The 21,278-nt window shown below is 46.1% G+C and overlaps 1 protein-coding gene across 1 annotated transcript in view; it reads right to left on the reverse strand.

The window, feature by feature from the left end:
- Window positions 1-11,438: 11,438 nt before the first annotated feature.
- The window catches only part of CHST5 (carbohydrate sulfotransferase 5), a 47,325-nt gene continuing 37,485 nt past the window's right edge, over window positions 11,439-21,278 (reverse strand). The window contains exon 3 of the transcript XR_013530179.1: window positions 11,439-13,113. The gene's annotated coding sequence lies outside the window, so the exon portion shown is untranslated. The remainder of the gene's footprint in view (window positions 13,114-21,278) is intronic.

A 21,278-nucleotide genomic window follows, 5' to 3' on the forward strand; every position in this document is an offset into this window, starting at 1 on the left:
ACAAAGTTCCACGAGATGGAGAGGCTTGTGATGACTAATAGTAAGTATTAATTGAACATCTTCTGGGTGTCACCAAACCAAATGCTAGCTATGGATTATGTTAGGGATGCAAAGCACCGAGTGAAGTTATTACTTTTCTTCTCATTTCACAGGTGAAATTCCTATTTAACAGAGATAAAATAATTTGGCTGAAGCCACAAAATTAATAGCTGGCTAAGAGGGATTTGAAATTAAATATTGTGACGGGGCATGTGGCTCATGCCTGTAATCCCAGCACTTTGGGAGGCCGACGAGGGCAGATCACAGGGTCAGGAGTTCAAGACTAGCCTGGCCAACATGGTGAAACCCCATCTCTACTAAAAATACAAAAATTAACCTGCTATGGTGGTGGGTCCCTGTAGCCCCAACTACTCGGAAGGCTGAGGTAGGAGAATCACTTGAATCTGGGAGGCAGAGTGTGCAGGGACCCAAGATCGTGTTACCGCACTCCAGTCTGGTGACAGAGTGATACTCCAACTCACAAAAAAAAGAAAAAAGAAAAGAAACTAAATAGTTTCCACATCCTCATGGTTAACTTTTACACCACATTTTGGAGAAAGAAGCCATAAACCAAAAGGAAGCTGCAATAGATGAGGCAGCCTCGGGCTCGGTGGACTGGAGAAAAAGGAAGGCTGGACACAGAGGGACCTACCCAGGGTCTAGGTGGAGCACAGCAGCTCTGCCAGCCCTCCTCTCCTCCTCCATCCCCCACCCCTCCCACAGGTAGAACAGGCTGGCCAAATATTTCAGCTGATCCTGGAAGAAACAGAAAATTTAAGAAACAAAGATAAATAATGTATCTCAATTAGCATACTCAGAGTCTAAGAAGATATTGTATTTATAGAACCAAAGCATGATGCCCTGAAAATTGAACAAAGAACCAGTTATTAGAAATGAAAAATCTGTGGTGAAGCTTGTCTGTAGTCCCAGCTACTCAGGAGGCTGAGACAGGAGAATTGCTTCAATCCAGGAGGTGCAAACCATATAATCCAAGAGGCCAAGGTGGGAGGATGGCTTGAGGCCAAGAGTTTGAGACCAGCCTGGTGTAGTGAGACACTGCCTCTACAAAAAAAGAAAAAAAATTTTTTTGAGACAGTGTTTCGCTCTTGTTGCCCAGGCTGGAGTGCAATGGCTCAATGTCAGCTCACCCACAACCTCTGCCTCTCAAGTTCAAGTGATTCTTCTGCCTCAGCCTCCTGAGTAGCTGGGATTACAGGAATGCATCACCATGCCCAGCTCATTTTGCATTCTTAGTAGAGATGGGGTTTCTCCGTGTTGATCAGGCTGTTCTCTAACTCCCGGCCTCAAGTGATCCAGCTGCCTTGGCTTACCAAAGTGCTGGGATTATAGGCATGACCCACTGTGCCTGGTAATTTTTTTGCTTTTTTAAATTTAGACAGGTTGGTTGAGCATGGGGGCTCATGCCTATAATCCCAGCACTTTGGGAGGCTGAGGTAGGTGGATCACTTGAGGTCAGGAGTTTGAGACCAGCCTGGCCAACATGATGAAACCCTGTCTCTACTAAAAATACAAAAATTAGCTGGATATGGTGGCCAGCACCTGTAATCCCAGCTACTTGGGAGGCTGAGGCAGGAGAATTGCTTGAACCTGAGAGGTGGAGGTTGCAGTGAGCAGAGATCATGCCACTATACTCCAGCTTGAGTGACAGAGCGAGACTCTGTCTCAAAAATAAATAAAATAAAAATTAGCTAGGTGTGGTGGTGGACCCCTGTAGTTGCAGCTACCTGGGAGGCTGCGGTAGGAGGATGGATTGAGCCTAGGAGGTTGAGGTATCAGTGAGCTACGGTCATGCCACTGCACTCCAGCCTAGGTGACAGAGTGAGACCTTATCTCTCAAAGAAAAGATAAAGTTGAGGGCTTTGAGAAGCCAAGGCAGGAGGATCACTTGAAGCCCGGAGTTCAAGACCAGCCTGGGCAACCTAGTGTGACCTTGTCTCTACAAAAAAGAATTTAAAAATTAGACAGGTGTGATGGCGCAGGCCTGTAGTCCGAGTTACTTAGGAGGCTTAGGCGGGAGGATTGCTTGAGTGCAGGAGCTCCAAGCTGCAGTGAGCCATGATGGTGCCACTGGACTCCAGCCTAGGTGAGGTACTGCGACCCTGTCTCTAAACCGAAAAGGAAAAGAAAACAGGAAATAAACTTTAAAGGCGAATACAAAATGGAAAAAAAGAGAGCAAAGAAAAGGGGGAAAACCAAATTGCCTCACTAGTACATGTTTAAGGAAAAATAACAAAGACAACAGACCAAGAAAGAATCGTTTAAAATACAGATGAAACAGAGCTGGAGAGAACCAAGTGCTCTTCATGTACCCAAGAGAAGGAATAAGAGAAAGAAACACTTAATACATCTGTGTGACTGTCATAACCAAAAATAAAGCACTCACTTTGAAATGGTGATTGAGGCCGGGCGCAGTAATCCCAATACTTTGGGAGGCTGAGGTGGGTGGACCAAGAGGTCAGGAGTTCAAGACCAGCCTGGCCAAGATGGTGAAACCCCATCTCTACTAAAAACTACAAAAAAAAAAAAAAATTTAGCCACACACAGTGGCAGGCACCTGTAATCCCAGCCACTTGAGAGGCTGAGGCAGGAGAATTGCTTGAACCTGGGAGGCAGAGGTTGTAGTGGGCCGAGATCAAGCCACAGCACTCTAGCCTGGTGACAGAGCAAGACTGTGTCTCAAAAAAAAAGAAAAGAAGGCCGGGCGCGGTGGCTCAAGCCTGTAATCCCAGCACTTTGGGAGGCCGAGGTGGGTGGATCACGAGGTCAAGAGATCGAGACCATCCTGGTCAACATGGTGAAACCCCGTCTCTACTAAAAATACAAAAAATTAGCTGGGCATGGTGACGCGTGCCTGTAATCCCAGCTACTCGGGATGCTGAGGCAGGAGAATTGCTTGAACCCAGGAGGCAGAGGTTGCGGTGAGCCGAGATCGCGCCATTGCACTCCAGCCTGGGTAACAAGAGTGAAACTCCATCTCAAAAAAAAAAAAAAAAAAAGAAAAGAAAAGAAAGAAAGAAATGGTGATTGACCAGCGGCTGTGGCTCATGCCTATAATCCTAGCACTTAGAAAGGTTGACACAGGATGTCTGTTTCAGGTCAGGAGGTTGAGGCTATGCTGGGCGGCACACTGAGATCTTGTCTGATGATTGCACAACTGTGAAAATATATTAAAATCATTGAATTGCACAGTTAAATGAATTTCATGGTATATGAAACATATCTTAAAAACTTTTTAAAACATGACCAATAGCCTACTAAAGTTTCTGTTTAGCTTAGTTTGAGTATCTGAAATGTCATTTTTAACGTTAACAATGGGGCTGGGCACGGTGGCTTATGCTTGCAGTCTGAGCACTTTGGGAGGTTGAGGTGTGTAGATCATTTGAGGTCAGGAGTTCGAGATAAGCCTGACCAACATGGTGAAACCCTGTCTCTACTAAATACAAAAAACATTAGCCAGGCGTGGTGGCACATCCCTGTAACGGGAGCCACTGCACTCCAGCCTGCACAACAGAGTGAAGCTCTGTCTCAAAAACCAAACAAATAAAAAACTATTAACTATGGTGATAGTCATCTTGGTTCTCCACTATCTTTTTTTTTTTTTTTTTTTTCTGAGACAAAGTCTTGCTCAGTCACCCAGGCTGGAGTGCAGTAGCTTGATCTAGGGTCACTGCAACCTGCGCCTCCTGGGTTCAAGCATTCTCCTGCCTCAGCCTCCCAAGTAGCTGAGATTACAGTCACCCACCACCACTCCCAGCTAATTTTTGTGTTTTTAGTAGAGACAGGGTTTCACTATGTTGGCCAGGCTGGTCTCAAACTCCTGACCTCAAGTGATCAGACTGGCTTGGCTTCCCAAAGTGCTGGGATTAGAAGCGTGAGCCACTTCATCTGGTCACTCCACTCTTTTACATACAACTTTCAAATCTATTTTATTCTTTTTTTTTTTGAGATGGAGTTTCCCTCTTGTTGCTCAGGCTGGAGAGCAATGGCACAATCTCGGCTCACCACAGCCTCCACCTCCTGGGTTCAAGCAATTCTCCTGCTTCAGCCTCCTGAGCAGCTGGGATTACAGGCATGCACTACCATGCCCGGCTAATTTTGTATTTTTAGTAGAGATGGGGTTTCTCCGTGTTGGTCAGGCTGGTTTAGAACTCCCGACCTCAGGTGATCCGCCCACCCCAGCCTCCCAAAGTGCTGGGATTACAGGTGAAGCCATGGTTCCTGGCCTTATTATTCTTTATTTTAGAAGTAAAAAGAACAGAAGCCTTTTAGATGGCCCAGGTACTTAGCAAGCCAATGATGTGGAAACATTCTGTCATGTTAGTCGTATTGCAAAGGTCTGTGATTTACAGATACTTTCCAGCATCTCAGATTCTGTATGACTTTTTGGCATGTGGCAAAATGATTTGAGCTGACAGCTTTTTTCCATCATTCTGCTATAAAGAAATGAGACTCAGATGGGGCAGCAGCCAAGTGAGGGAGGCTGGAAGGCCATGCACCCACACCTTCAATATCTGCATGGGAAATGATTTTTCAAAACCTTAATTATTTTAAATTCAAGATGCTTGTGTACACATTACACAATGTTTTCCTTTTAATTCAAGAACATTAGCACAATTGTTTATTAGTGTTCTCTCTCTCTCCCTTATCTCTTTCTTTTTTTTTTTTAGACACAGTCTTGCTCTGTTGCCCAGGCTGGAATGCAGTGGTGCGTTCTTGGCTCACTGCAACCTCCACTTCTTGGGTTCAAGCAATTCTCCTGCCTCAGCCTTCCAATTAGCTGGGAATACAGGCGCCTGCCACTACACCTGACTAATTTTTGTATTTTTAGTAGAGACAGGGTTTCACCATGTTGGCCAGGCTGGTCTTGACCTCCTGGCCTCACGTGATCGATCCACCTGCCTTGGGATCCCAAAGTGCTGGATTACAGTCATGAACCACCACGCCCAGCCTGTAAGTGTTCTCTCTTGACGCCTCTGTTTAGGAAGCTCCCTTGTGCCGGTTCCCTACCACTACAATTGATGTTTTTCATCAACCAAGAAACCTATCTAAAACAAAAATAGGAAGTACATAAAAGGTCATGAAATACTGACCTTTAACCATGCTGTATTTTTGGTACATTTCCCAGACTAGCAGAGACTGTTAGAAGTGGAAGAAACCATTGGGCACAGTGGCTCATGCCTGTAATTCCAGCACTTTGGGAGGCTGAGGCAGGTGGATCATTTGAGGTCAGGAGTTTGAGACCAGCCATGGCCAACGTGATGAAACCCCATCTCTACTAAAAATACCCAAAAAAATAAGGTGGGCCTGGTGGCACACACCTGTAATCCCGGCTACTCAGGAGGCTGAGACAGGAGAATCACTTGAACCTGGGAGGTGAAGGTTGCAGTGAGCTGAGATCGTGCCACTGCACTCCAGCCTGGCACATGCCCGTTTCGGCAGTTCATTCCTATAATCCCAGCACTTTGGGATGCCAAGGCAAGCAGATCACACTCAAGGTCAGGATTTCGAAACCAGGCTGGTCTCACTCACTAATTTCACTCTCATTGAAATTGGGAATGATTTCGGTTTCACTCACATGACATCGAAATAGTTCTCAATTTCAAGAACGATTTCTAATTAAATCCACAAACCTCCCCTCCCCCCATCTTTGACTTTATCATCAACTTAGGTAAATGTACCCTTGCCCAACTCCAAAAACGAGACTAAAATGCAACCCAGTCACAGTCCAGAAATCATATTTTAACCATGAATACCCCCAACAACTACCCCTCTACTGATGCAATTTTCCTAAAAACCTTAAGACCCTCCTACTAAATTAAGCCTCCATTTTATATAATACACAAAATAATTAAACTTCCACCCTAATACTAATATAATGCCCTGTGCATATCCCTCTGAAAGCGCTACCCCACACACCATATTCTAAATCAATTATACTCTAGTTATGAGTAATCCTCTCAGCTAAACCTCTGCCAATTCAACCGTAAAGACCTCGAATTCCCAGAACTGTAAACACCTATTTATACTTACATCTTATCTTCTCATATTTTAATTTTTTTTTTTTTAGACAGAGTTTTGCTCTTGCTGCCCAGGCTGGAGTGTAGTGGCATGATCTCAGCTCACTGCAACCTCCACCTCGCGGGTTCAAGTGATTCTCCTGCCTCAGCCTACCAAGTAGCTGGGATTACAGGTGTGCGCCATCACACCTGGTTAATTTTTTGTATTGTTAGTAGACACAGGGTTTCTCCATGTTGGTCGGGCTGTTCTCAAACTCCTGACCTCAGGTGATCTGCCCACCTCGGCCTCCTAAAGTGCTGGGATTTGCAGTCATGAGCCACTGTTGGCCTCATATTTAAATTTTATACTTAAGTATTTATGCAGTTAATATAGCTTAATCATTCAAAGCAAGACACTGAAAATGTCTAGATGGGTTCACACAACCCTATAAACAGGTAGGTTTGGTCCTGGCCTTTCTATTAGCTCTTAGAAAGATTATACCTGCAAGCAACCCCCAGTGAAAATGCCCTCTAGAACACCCAGCTCAAAAGGAGCAGGTATCAAGCACGCACGAATGCAGCTCAAAACACTTTGCTCAACCACACCCCCAAGGGAAACAGAAGTGATACATCTTCAGCAAAAACGAAAGTTTACTTAAGCGCTTTGGGAGGCCGAGGCGGGTGGATCACGAGGTCAAGAGATCGAGACCATCCTGGTCAACACGGTGAAACCCCGTCTCTACTAAAAATACAAAAAATTAGCTGGGCATGGTGGCGCGTGCCTGTAATCCCAGCTACTCAGGGGGCTGAGGAAGGAGAATTGCCTGAACCCAGGAGGCAGAGGTTGCGGTGAGCTGAGATCGCACAATTGCACTCCAGCCTGGGTAAAAAGAGTGAAACTCTGTCTCAAAAAAAAAAAAAAAAAAAAAAAGTTTACCTAAGCTATACTGATATCTAGGGTTGGTTAATTTTGTGCCAGCCACTGCGGCCATACAATTAACCCAAGCTCACAGAACTCAGGGTAAAGAGTGTTTAAAGGCTGCCCTCAATAAAGCTAAACTCCATCTAAGTTGTGAAAAAACTCCAGCTGAAATAAAATATACTATGAAAGTGGCTTTAATACCCTGCAGACACAATAGCTAAGACCCAAAGTGGGATCAGATACCCCACTATGCTTAGCTCTAAACTCTAATAGTTACATTAACAAAAGTATTCACCAAAGGTCTACAAACAGCAGCTTAAAACTCAAAGGAGCTGGCCGTGCTTTGAGGAGCCCGCTGCATAATCGATAAACCCGATGCACCTCGCCACCTCTTGCTTTTATACCACCATCTTCAGCAAACCTTCAAAAGGTTACAGAGTAAGCACAGATATACACATAAAAAACGTTAGGTCAAGGTGTAGCTCATGAGATGGCAAGAAATGGGCTAGATTTTCCACACCCAGAAAATCTCACGACAACGTTTTATGAAATCTAAGGATTTAGCAGTAAACCCAGAGCAGAGCGCTTGGCTGAATAAGGCCATGAAGCACACACACCGCCCATCACCCTCCTCGAATACTACTCTAAATCGCTCATACTGATAATTTTCCATACACATACAGAGGAGAGACATTGGAGCATGTCAAGCGTACTGGAAAGTGTGCTTGGACAAGCCAAGGTATAGCTTAACTCAAAGCATCTGGCTTACACTCAGAAGATTTCATCACGACCTGATCACTCTGAGGCAGCTCTAGCCCCAAACCTCGCTAAAAATATTATCAAACCATCTTAATCAAACCATTTACCTTAGACAAAAGTATAGGCAATAGAAATTTTTACCCTGGTGCAACACACATAGTTTCGTTAGGGAAAGATCAAAGAACTGACTGAATCAAGCATGAAAAAGCAAAGACAAACCCTCATACCTTCTGCACGATGTACTAACTAGAAATAACTTTATACAGAGAACCACAGCCAAGTCCCCCGAAACCAGACGAGCTACCCAAGAACTGCTGAAAGAGCACACCCACCTATGTTGCAAAATAGTGGGACGATTCATGAGTAGAGGTGACAAGCCTACTGAGCCTGGCGATAGCTGGTTGTCCAAGGTAGAATCTTAGTTCAACTTTAAACTTAGCCACAGAATTACTTAATCTTCCTGTAAATTTAACTGTTAGTCTAAAAAGGAACAGCTCTTTAGACCCTAGGAAAAAATATTCCTACACAGAGTAACTAATATTATACCATAATTGGCCCAAAAGCAACCACCAATTAAGAAAGTGTTCAGCTGGGCATGGTGGCTCACGCCTGTTATCCCAGCACTTTGGGAGGGAGAGGCGGGTGGATCACCTGAGGTTAGGAGTTCGAGAGCAGCCTGACCAACATGGTGAAACCTCATCTCTACTAAAAGTACAAAAATTAGCTGGGCATGGTGGCACACACCAGTAATCCCAACTACTTGGGAGGCTGAGGCAGGAAAATCGCTTGAACCAGGGAGGTGGAGGTTGCAGTAAGCCAAGATCGTGCCATTACACTCCAGCCTGGGTGACAGAGTGAGACTCTGTCTTAAAAAAAAAAAAAAAGAAAGTGTTCAAGCTCAACATCTAACTATTTTAAATTCTAATCACTCTACTGAACTCCTAACATCACATTGGACTTATCTGTTACTTAATAGAAGCAATAATGTTAATATAAGTAACCTGAAGATATTCTCTATTGCATAAGCTTACATTAGATCAGAATAATCCACTGGCAGTTAGCAGCCTAATATTAATAAGTAATATAATAAACACCCTATTATTTACACGGTTGATTCAACACAGGTATGCTCTAAGATTACAAAGTGAAAGGAACTCAGCAAATCTTACCCCGCCTGTTTACCAAAAGCATCACCTCTAGTATTACCAGTATTAGAAGCACTGCCTGCCTAGTGACATGCTCAACAGCTGCGGTATCCTGACCCTGCAAAGGTAGCATAATCACTTGTTCCCTAAATAGGGACCTGTATGAATGGCCACATGAGGGTTCAGCTGTCTCTTACTTTTAGTCAGTGAAATTGATTAAAAGTAATCTATCTGTGAAGAGGTTGATATAAACAAATAAGACAAGAAGACCCTATGGAGCTTTAATTCATGAATGCAAATAAAAACTCAAACAAGCCTACAGGCCCTAGCCTACTACCCCTGTGAGGGAGAACTGTGGGGATTGCTCCCGTGTGAGGCCCCTGGGAAATGGGCCTCGCCATACGGTGAGCTTGAGCCCGGACACAGATCCCTGGTTGGGGGAGTCGAGCTGAGGGAAAGCAGGAACCGAGAGAGGGACTATGCTGTTCAAAATAATTAACAGACATTACTTTATGGATATGAGGACTTGGGAGGCATTGTGTCCACTTTCGGTTCCTTATGGTTTATAGCTTCATTGTGTTCATTTTTGGATCCTTGCTACATTAGTTGTAAAATATTCACTTCAGTATTTACAATTGTTAAGTATTTACTGGGTGTACTGATAATATTGATAATCAGCATCACCTACTTTGCCCTTGACCTTTTAAATCAGTATCTGTTCCTTTTACTAGTTCCCCAGAATTGTTTTCTGTTTCTTTTGTTATTTGAGAAATGCTTTGATCTGACGTAAACAACATTAAGTAGAAAAGTATATAATGGAACCTACTGCACAAATAAAATTGCTGGTTAGGCATAGCCCATCCAGTCCTCCAGACCCCGCTCTTTTCTTTCTCCTTTTTTTCCGCACACGCTCTCTTCCAGGTTTGGGACCCTCTCGCTGGATGAGATTCCTGGACTCGCGTACAGTTCACAACACCCCTGCATTAAAATTTTGCTGGGGGCCAGATGTGGTGGCTCACACCTGTAATCCCAGCACTTTGGGAGGCTGAGGCAGGCAAATCATGAGGTCAGGAGTTCGAGACCAGCCTGGCCAACATGGTGAAATCCTGTCTCTACTAAAAATACAAAAATTAGCTGGGCATGGTGGCATGCGCCTGTAATCCCAGCTACTCAGGAGGCTCTGGCAGAAGAATCACTTGAACCCACAAGGCGCAGGTTGCAGTGAGCCGAGATTGTGCCACTGCACTCCTGGGCGATAGAGAGAGATTCCATCTCAACAACAACAACAACAAAATGTTGGTTTGGTGACCTCAGAGTATAATTCAACCTCTGAACAACCTAAATTAAGACTGCACTAGTCTAAGCAAGTTAACACATATTGACCCAATACTTTGATCAATAGAATAAGTTACCTTAGGGATAACAGTGCAATCCTGGGCTGGGCGTGGTGGCTCACACCTGTAATCCCAGCAGTTTGGGAGGCCCAGGCAGGAGGATCATGAGGTCAGGAGATAGAGACCATCCTGGCTAACACTATGAAACCCTGTCTCTACTAAAGATACAAAAAAAAAAAAAACTAGCTGGGCGTGGTGGCACGTGCCTGTAGTCCCAGCTACTCGGGAGGCTGAGGCAGGAGAATTGTCATTTTGATTCTCCACTATCTTTTTTTTTCTGAGACAAAATCTTGCTCAGTCACCCAGGCTGGAGTGCATCCCACCCCAAACCTAGGAAATATGTCTGACAAAAGAATTACTTTGATAGAGTAAAAGGGTGTGGAAGCTCTCTAGGGCCTTTTTATTTTATTTTTTGAGCTGGAGTTTTGTTCTTGTCGCCCAGGCTGAAGTGCAATGGTGTGATCTAGGCTTACTGCAACCTCATGTGATTCTCCTGCCTCAGCCTCCCAAGTAGCTGGGATTATAAGTGTACACCACCATGCCTAGCTAATTTTTGTATTTTTAGTAGAAACAAGGTTTCACCATGTTGGCCAGGCTGGTCTTGAACTCCTGGCCTTGTGATCTGCCCACCTTGGCCTCCCAAAGTGCTGGGATTACAGGTGTGAGTCACTGTGCCTAGCTGCTGCTCTTTTTTTTTTTTTTTTTTTTTGAGAGGGAGTCTCACTGTCACCCAGGCTGGAGTGCAACGTCATGATCTTGACTCACTGCAACCTCCACCTCCCAGGTTCAAGTGATTCTTGTGTCTCAGCCTCCCAAGCAGTGGGATTACAGGTGGGCACCACCACACCTGGCTAATATTTTATATTTTTAGTAGAGCTGGGGTTTCGCCTAGTTGGCCATGCTGGTCTCAAACTCCTGGTCTCAAGTGATCCATCTTTCATGGCCTTCTAAAGAGCTGGGATTACAGGTGTGAGCCACCTCACCCAGACTCTTTTGTCTGAGATGGAGTTTTGCTCTTGTTGCCCAGGCCGGAGTGCAATGGTGTGATCTCGGCTCACCACAACCTCCCCCTCCTGGGTTCAAGAGATTCTCTTGCCTCATCCTTGCAAGTAGCTGGGATTATAGGTATGTGCCACCACGCCCGGTTTATTTTGTCTCAGCCTGTTTTCTTTCCTTTTTTTTAAATTAGAGATCTCTTGCTGTGTCATGCAGGTTGGAATGCAGTGGCATGTGATGAGTGAGATCATTCAGCAGAGGGTGTGGGGAGAACTCACTACCTACCTGATAGCTCACTGCAGCCTCGAATTTCTGGACTCAAGCAACACTTCCGCCTCAGCCTCCCAACTAGCTAGGACTCAAGACGTGTACCACCATGCTTAGCCAATTTTTAAAAATGTTTTGTAGAGATGGGTTCTTACTAGTGGGGTCCAGGAAGGCTTTGATGCAGGCTCAGAGCCCAGCCTGACAGCAGTATCCCACAAGATTCATTTGCCTGGCTGGTCTTGAACTCACGCCCTCAAGCAATCCTCCTGCCTTAGTCTTCCAAAGTGCTGGGATTACAGGTGTGAGTCACTGTCCCTGGCTTTGTTTTTGCTTAGAGCATAATTGAAACCTATAATTGCATGTTTAATCTGTTTGACTGTTTGTTGAGTGTCTGTAACCTGGACAAGAGCAAGGGCTATGTGTACTCTGTCCCTTACTGTGTCCCTGGGGCCTGATCCTGGGCCTGACTCATTGAATCACTCAATGGCTGCCCTCTTAAAATGGGAGGAGTAATGCTTCCCAGGAATCAAGCCATGAGAAACTAATTTTTTTTTTGAGAAGGAGTTTAGCACTCCTGGGCTGGAGTGCAGTGGCACGATCTCAGCTCACTGCAACCTCCACCTCCTGGGTTTAAGCAAGTCTTCCACCTTAGCCTCCAGAATAGCTGAGATTACAGATGCCCATCACCATGCCCAGCTAATTTTTTGTATTTTTAGTAGAGACGGGGTTTCACCATGTTAGCTAGGCTGGTCTCGAACTCCTGACCTCATGATTCGCCTGCCTCGGCCTCCCAAAGTGCTGGGATTATAGGCGTGAGCCACCGTGCCCAGCCGAATCTAATGTTTAAGAAGTGGCCAATGTTATCTGAACCATATGTAACCAAGAGAAGGGTTCAAGAGCCCTGAGCACATGCTCTGAGCTAGGTAACGGAAGCCCTTGTAAGTCTCTCTTGCATCTGACATAGTCTGATAGACACTGGGAACTTGAATGTATAGGATCAACTAAAAAGTCAAAACTTCTGCTGTCTCTTTGGGCTTCCACAGGATACAAAGATGAAGTAGATGCTCTTCTCTTGCAGAGTACCTTAGTCATATGCGGACATAGAAAGATCTCAGGGCCAGAACGGTATACAAATGTAATGAGAATGAGGAGTGTGATTGCCACTGTCCACTATGGAGCCACTGGCCATGTGTGGTCACCGAACTTGTGTGGCTGGTCCTAAAATCTTCGACTTGGCTGGCAGTGCTGGACTCAGCTGGTCTCGCTCATATATCTTTACAGCTACTTCTGTCAAGCGGTGGACCGTCCACCTCTGAATCTGAGTGAGCCCTACTCACTTTGGCCAGCAGAAGGTAGCAGAAGTGGCTGTGTGCTGATCAGCTGGGGCTGGTGAGAAGCTGGCTGGTCTAGGATGTCTTGTATTGGGGCACCCAAACTCTCCTTCTCACGGTCCCTGCTTGTCCAGCAGGCTGGCCTGGGCTTTCTCCGTGCTGGAGGCGGAGGTCAGAAGCAAAGCAGCAGCAAGCAGGTTCTTTTCAGGTGGAAGAAAGCAGAGGTGTCGATCCAGATTATACCTATTTCACATAAAAAGTACTGTCAGATTGTCAGCTGAGGGCAATTAAGCAGACTGGCTGGGCGCGGTGGCTCACACCTATAATCCCAGCACTTTGGGAGGCCGAGGCGGGTGGATCACGAGGTCAAGAAACCGAGACCATCCTGGTCGACAAGATGAAACCCCATCTCTACTAAAAATACAAAAATTAGCTGGGCATGGTGGTGCGTGCCTGTAGTCCCAGCTACTCAGGAGGCTGAGGCAGGAGAATTGCTTGAACCCAGAAGGTGGAGGTTGCGGTGAGCCGAGATCATGCCATTGCACTCCAGTCTGGGTAACAACAGCAAAACTCCATCTCAAAAAAAAAAAAAAAAAAAAGAAGCAGACTACAGGAAAAGGTCAGGTTTCCCTCCCGCTTTTCTGGCTAAGGCACAGTATAAGTTCTTCACTGGAGACAACCCTTAACTCTGCCCAGCCAGAGGCGGTACCAGAGAGGCACTGCAGACAAATCCTTCTGCACCAGCTTCCTCTCGGATATTTACCTTTGCACAGTTTCTCACCTTTGGAGGCCTAAAACTTTCTTTTGTCCTGTTATTTCTCTATAAATTTATTGTGTCTTTTGGAAGACGCTGTATAAGGCAGTGTTCTGAGCTACTGTGTTGTTACTTTTCATTTAGGCTTATCCTGTATGACAGATGCTGCATGTGTTAAGGAACTGTTCTTGGGTGGCTCACTCCTGTGATTGCAGCACTTTGGAAAGCTGAGGCAGGTGGATTGATTGAGCACAGGAGTTAGAGATCAGACTGGGCTACGTGATAAAACACGTGTAGCCCCAAAAATACAAAAATTAGCCTGGCATAGTGATATGCTTGTAGTCCCAGCTCCTTGGGAGGTTGAGGTGGGTGAAGTGCTTGAGTCGGGAAGTGGGGGTTGCAGTAAGCTGAGATGGTACCACTGCAGTCCAGCCTGGGCCACAAAGCCAGACACTATCTCAAAACAAACAAACTTCTGTCTGTGAATCTTTTTGTTAAGGAGCCTATTTTCGTCCCTTTTGTGTTGCTGTAACAGAATATTAGAGACTAGGTAATTGATAATAAGGAGAAATCTATTGGCTCACCCTTCTAAAGGCTGGGGGAAACCCAAGATTGGGGAGCAAGCATCTGGCGAGGACCTTCTCGCTGTGTTCCCATGTTGCTAGACATCATATGATGGAAGGGCACAGAGAGGGACCGAGACAAAAAGAGTACAAACTCCCTCATTTATAAGGTATCACTCTCAAGATAACAAACTCACTCCTGAAATAATGACAAAACAACACTAATCCATTCAAGAAAGTAGAGCCCTTATCATGGCCTAATCACTTTCCATTTTCTTTTTTTTTTTTTGAGATGGAGTCTTGCTCCATCACCCAGGCTGGAGTGCAGTGGTGTGATCTCAGCTCACTGCAACCTCTGCCTCCAGGGTTCAAGTAATTCTCCTGCCTCAGTCTCTGGAGTAGCTGGGATTACAGGCACCCACCACCACACCTGGCTGATTTTTGTATTTTTTAGTAGAGACGGGGTTTCACCATCTTGGCCAGGCTGGTCTTGAACTCCTGACCTCATGATCCACCCACCTCGGCCTCCCAAAGTGCAGGGTGTGAGACACCGTGCCCATCCTACTTTTCATTTACATCCCCAACACTGATGCATTGGGGATCAGGTTTCCAACATGTGAACTTTGGGGGACACATTCAAACCACAGCAGACCTCCAGCTGAAACCCAAGATGGCTAGAGCTAAGACGGGTAAAACTAAGATGGGAAGAGATCATAAGGCCTTTTCTACAAAGCCAAGCTCAAAACTGACACACTGGGACTTGTGCAACATTCTACTGGCCAAAGCACGTCACAAGACCAACACAGATTCAAAGGCAGGAAAGAGACTCCACCTCTTGATGGCAGGAGCTATGGTCACGTAGCAAAGTGTTGATACAATGAGCCATTAACTGTGGCCCTCAGTCCAGTCATCCCCACACCAATCCAGAAGTGTTTGCCCTATTACAGCATTGGGCAATCTCCAGTAATAAAATTTCATTGTCAGGACTATAATCCCTGAGTGACAATGTATATGTGACAAGAGTATCTGCCTCCCCTGAGTCCCCAGCTTTGGCTTTTTTGTCCCCAGCCAACCAGGCCACTCTCTTTGTCTTGAAACCTGATCTAGGTTGATCTCAGGCTGGCCTGCAGCCCAGTGGGCCCAGAGGTGCAACCAGATGCGTGCTCAGTGTGTATAAAGTATAGGAGACCTGGGCTCACCGGAGGCTTGTCCAGAATGCCTGCTTCGCTCTGATGCAGAGCAACCAAAGCTTACCACGAGCTTACCTGGGGCTCACCCTGAGGCTTGCTCACAGTGCCCCGTGTGCAGGGGACAGATCTGGGAGCCAGTCATCCCTGAAGTAGCACCTTGGGAGTCAGGAGAGAATGGATGAGTCATATAGCAAGGACGTGGATACAGAGAGGCCATTCATTGCGGCCATCAGTAAAACCTGTGACCCAATCAGGGTCAAATGAAGCCTATGGGATACCACTGTCTGGCTGGGCTCTGAGTCCCCATCAAAGCCTCCTCGACTCCACTAGCTATCAGCCTCTCCCTGTCCCTGGCCTCTGACATCATGAGCCTCTTGTCCATCCCTGGTTGCCTGAACAGACCACATCGACTCGGACTGTCTGTTCCTAGGCTGACTCCTCCACAAGACAGTGGACTCCTTCATGACAGGGACTGCAGGTTATTTTATTCCTACTGGCCAGGTCAGGACAGGGGGTGGGTAGGGCAGTGGTGAGACACATGCATGAAGGGGCATCAGCAAGGGCCCAATGCCCCTGTCAACTGCCCAAAAATCCCTCAAGGTCCTGGTCCTTGAGATGTTTATAGCCAATGCCAAAGAGGGCTCCCTCACCCTTAGAGATCCATGTTGTTTCCAGGAGCAAACGATCTGATCTTCCAAGATTGTCGTGAGATCACTTGCAACAGTTCATCCTCATCCCCAGTACAGTTTACTCGGTAGAAGCACAAGCATTGACGTCAAATATGTCAACTGGAATCCCAGTCCCACAAAGCTATGTGATCCCAGCCTCTCTACTGTGGTGTGAACGTCCCCTCCAATTCATACGTTTAAAGTCTCACCTCCCGAGTGATGGTACCAAGAAGTGCAGCCTTTGGGAGGTGATTCAGTCATGAGGATGGAACCCTTTTCAGTGAGATTATTGCTCTTATGAAAAGTCCCTAGACCAACATGATGAAACCCTGTCTCTAGTAAAAATACAAAAAAATTAGCCATGCTTGGTGGTGAGTGCCTATAATCCCAGCTACTGGGGAAGCTGAGGGAGGAGAATCGCGTGAACCTGGGAAGCAGAGGTTGCAGTGAGCCAAGATTACGCCACTGCACTCCAGGCTGAGTGACAGAGCAAAACTCCGTCTCAATAAAATAAAACTGCCCTAGAGAGCTGCCACAGTCCTTTTACCACAGGAGGACACAGCTAGAAGTCACTGTCCGTGAAAAAGGGAGTCCTCTGCTGGGTGCAGTGGCTCACGCCTGTAATCCCAGCACTTTGGGAAGCCAAGCGGGGCAGATCACCTGAGGTCTGGAGTTCAAGACCACCCTATCAACATGGAGAAACTCTGTCTCTACTAAAAATACAAAATTAGCCAGGCGTGCTGGTACATGCCTGTAATCCCAGCTATTCAGGAGGCTGAGGCAGGAGGATCGCTTGCACCCAGGAGGCGGAAGTTGCAGTGAGCCGAGAGCAAGCCATTGCACTTCAGCCTGGGTGACAGAGTGAGACTCCATCTCAAAAAAAAAAAAAAAAAAAAAAAAAAGCCAGCCCTCACCAGACACCACTGGCTCCTTGACCTTGGACTTCCCAGCCTGTGAGAAATAAATTTCTGTTACTTATTAGTTACCTAGTCTGAAGTATTTTGCTACAGCAGCCTGAAGAGACCGATCTTTCAAGCTGTAGAATACCCATTGCTTCATTTGTGGCTGTAAACGCTCTGCCCTTGTTACTGTCAGCAGGGAAAGATGCAGGATTTGTGTGGCTGAAGCCTGTAAAGCTGGAAGGGTCCTCCAGTGGGGGTCAGCTCCAAGGCTAATGTATCTGTGCTTCCTCCACGTAAAGCAGAAAATGCCAGATCCCCCTTGCCCTGCTGGCTTTGCAGGGAGGATAGGATGTAGCTCCACAATCCAGGTTCCCCCAATCTGTGGTCAAAGCCAGGATGAGAATCAGAAGCTGGTGACCACAAGCATTCCTCCCGGCAGCTGATGGCAACCATGAGGGTAGCTGCCTCATTTCACAGGTAACAGGGTCAGAAGTTCTGGTGGCAGCCAACACACTTCCCAGACCAGCTCTGTGTTCCAGTGTGATCTGAGTTCATTTATGTGGCTAATTCAGCTTCCTTGTTCTTCCCAGGGGTTCTGTGAGCTTTTATTTCTTTCCTTCCTTCCCTTCTCTTTTCCTTCCTCTCTCTTCCTTTCTTTTCTTTTCCTTTCTCTTTTCTTTTCTTTCTACAGAGTCTCGCTCTGTTACCAGGCTGGAGTGCAGCGGCGCTATCTCAGCTCACTGCAAGCTCCACCTTCCAGGTTCAAGCAATCCTCCTGCCTCAGCCTCCTGAGTAGCTGGGACTACAGGTGCACACCACCACACCCCGCTAATTTTTTGTATTTTTAGTAGAGACCAGGTTTCATCATGTTGGCCAGAATGGTCTCCATCTCTACTTCATGATCCGCCCGCCTCAGCCTCCCAAAGTGCTGGGATTACAGGTGTGAGCCACTGCGCCAGGCCCCAAGCTTTTCTTTTAAACATGTACTGGGCACTTACTGGCTCTCATTTCCTGAGCTCGGGACTAAGCCCTCTACACACCCAGCATCCCTTTACTAAGCCTCTTTGCCACCAGAGCTAGGTGGTATGGCTCAAAGGCAAGGATCTTCCTCTGCTCTCCTCCAGGGCCTGGACCAGAAGAACCAATGGAAGACAGATCCAGCCCAGATCCCTTCCAACCTCCCAGCAAGCCTGATGAGTTCCACTCCACATGACCGGCCGCCCCTGCCTTCCAGGCACTGATCCTGCTGCCCCACTCTTGCTCTGCCACTCCCTATGCCTGGCTTGCTGCCCGGGCCTCCCCAGTCCCCTCTCACCTTTCCCACTTACTGCCTCCCCCCAGGCTTGTCCAAGATGATAAGCTCTGGTCTCAGCATTCACAGCCTCCTCTATCTCTCAACTGTGTCCCTGGCCATAACTCTGCCTGCTCTTCCCCCTAAAGCAATTAAAATGGGAAAATCTTGCCGGGCGCGGTGGCTCACGCCTGTAATCCCAGCACCTTGGGAGGCCGAGGCGGGTGGATCACGAGGTCAACAGATCGAGACCATCCTGGTCAACTTGGTGAAACCTTGTCTCTACTAAAAATACAAAAATTAGCTGGGCATGGTGGCGCGTGCCTGTAATCCCAGCTACTCACGAGGCTGAGGCAGGAGAATTGCCTGAACCCAGGAGGCGGAGGTTGCGGTGAATCGAGATCACGCCATTACACTCCAGCCTGGGTAATGAGAGTGAAACTCCGTCTCAAAAAAAAAAAAAAGGGAACATCTGCCCCTTCTCACCCAGGAGCAGGTCTCTGCAAGCCTGCGTCACCCTCTTGTCCCTACTGAAGCCCCACAGCAAAATCCCTTTCTTCCTTTAATCCTCCTTACCACGTGACCTTGGAAAAGTCCCTTCCCCTCTGAGTTTGCTTTTCAAGCTTGCAGTCTATAAGCTCTAATCTGTATCACACAGGTGAATTATTAAATTCATTTCTGTAGGTTATACGCTCTAATCTGTATCACACAGGTGAATGATGAAATTCATTTCTGTAGGTTATAAGCTCTAATCTGTATCACACAGGTGAATGATGAAATTCATTTCTGTAGGTTATACGCTCTAATCTGTATCACACAGGTGAATGATGAAATTCATTTCTGTAGGTTATAAGCGCTAATCTGTATCACACAGGTGAATGATGAAATTCATTTCTGTAGGTTATAAGCTCTAATCTGTATCACACAGGTGAATGATGAAATTCATTTCTGTAGGTTATAAGCTCTAATCTGTATCACACAGGTGAATGATGAAATTCATTTCTGTAGGTTATAAGCTCTAATCTGTATCACACAGGTGAATTATTAAATTCATTTCTGTAGGTTATACGCTCTAATCTGTATCACACAGGTGAATTATTAAATTCATTTCTGTAGGTTATACGCTCTAATCTGTATCACACAGGTGAATGATGAAATTCATTTCTGTAGGTTATAAGCTCTAATCTGTATCACACAGGTGAATGATGAAATTCATTTCTGTAGGTTATAAGCTCTAATCTGTATCACACAGGTGAATTATTAAATTCATTTCTGTAGGTTATACGCTCTAATCTGTATCACACAGGTGAATTATTAAATTCATTTCTGTAGGTTATAAGCTCTAATCTGTATCACACAGGTGAATTATGAAATTCATTTCTGTAGGTTATAAACTCTAATCTGTATCACACAGGTGAATTATTAAATTCATTTCTGTAGGTTATAAGCTCTAATCTGTATCACACAGGTGAATTATGAAATTCATTTCTGTAGGTTATAAACTCTAATCTGTATCACACAGGTGAATTATTAAATTCATTTCTGTAGGTTATAAACTCTAATCTGTATCACACAGGTGAATTATTAAATTCATTTCTGTAGGTAGGCTATTTCATGTTAGTACAAATCAAAGGTTCATCTGGCCGGGCACGGTGGCTCACTCCTAAAATCCCAGCACTTTCGGAAACCGAAGCGGGTGGATCACCTGAGATCAGGAGTTTGAGACCAGCTTGGCCAACATGGTGAAATGCTCTCTACTGAAAACACAAAAATCAGCCGGGTGTGGTGGCACACGCCTGTAATCCCAGCTACTCCGGAGGCTGAGGCAGGAGAATCGGCTTGAACCCAGGATAGGGAGTTGCAGTGAGCCGAGATGGTGCCACTGCACTCCAACCTGGGCAACAGAGTGAGACTTTGTCTCAAAAAAACAAATTTCAAACGTTTACCTTATCTGGACAAGGTGATGTGGCCTCCTGGGAGGTAGAGTAGACAGAGTCCAGGAGGAGACCACAAGACAAGAGGCATCTAAAGCTCAAAGGATCCTCCAGTGGGTTTCAGCTTCAAGGCTAATATACCTCTTTCTTTTTTTGAGATGGAGTCTCGCTCTGTCACCCAGGATGGAGTACAGTGATGCAATCTCAGCTCACTGCAACCTCTGCCTCCCGGGTTCAAGCAATTCTCCCCTTTCAGCCTTCCAAGTAGCTAGGATTACAGGTATGCACCGCCACACCCAGCTTATTTTTTATATTTTTGGTAGAGACAGGTTTTCATCATGTTGGCCAGGCTGGTCTTGAACTCTTGACCTCAAGTGATGCACCCACCTCAGCCTCCCAAAGTGCTGGGATTATGGGCATGATCCACTGCGTCTGGTCTGATACAACTCTTTCTCACTGAAGACAGAGAGGAATATAAAGGTCAAAGGCTTTGATGGAGTGTGGTCCAGGGCCATAAGGAGAACAGAGTCCAGGCTGTGTGTGCATGTGAGTGAGTGAGTGTGTGTGTGTGGAGGAGGTGCATGTGTGTTGTGCACGTGGGATGTTTGGAAGCATTATCACCAGATTTTGCTCCCAGTGGCGCCCGGGGCACCCCTTTCAGCTGCTGCAGGATGCATTCCAAGAGAGGAGAGAGTTGAGGGGAAAGAAGGAGTTGGGTCGCCGCCAAGTCATCAGGACTGTTAATAGAAAAACATTAGGTGAATTAAATTAAGCAGACTTTATTTGAGCAAAGAAAATATATGAATCAGGCAGCATCCTGAACCAGTTAAGGTTCGGAGTGCTCCACCCAGCAACATGGGCAGGCCAAATGTATTGAAGTAACACACAGAAACGGTCTGATGGGGCACAGCTCAGCATTTGCCTTATCTGGACACAAGTCTGATCAGCTGGCAGCCTGCGACTGGTTAAAGCACAGCTGTTGTGACTTGCTGAGACTCAGCTGTTTGATGCAAGAATATAGTCTCAGTTGGGAGGCGGTTTATGTAAATACTAAGTTAGGTTGCAGTTCAACAGGTATTGGCAGCAGCTTTGGGCCAAAATTTAAT

This window comes from Callithrix jacchus, chromosome 20, assembly GCF_049354715.1.
Source record: "Callithrix jacchus isolate 240 chromosome 20, calJac240_pri, whole genome shotgun sequence".
NCBI lineage: Eukaryota > Metazoa > Chordata > Mammalia > Primates > Cebidae > Callithrix > Callithrix jacchus.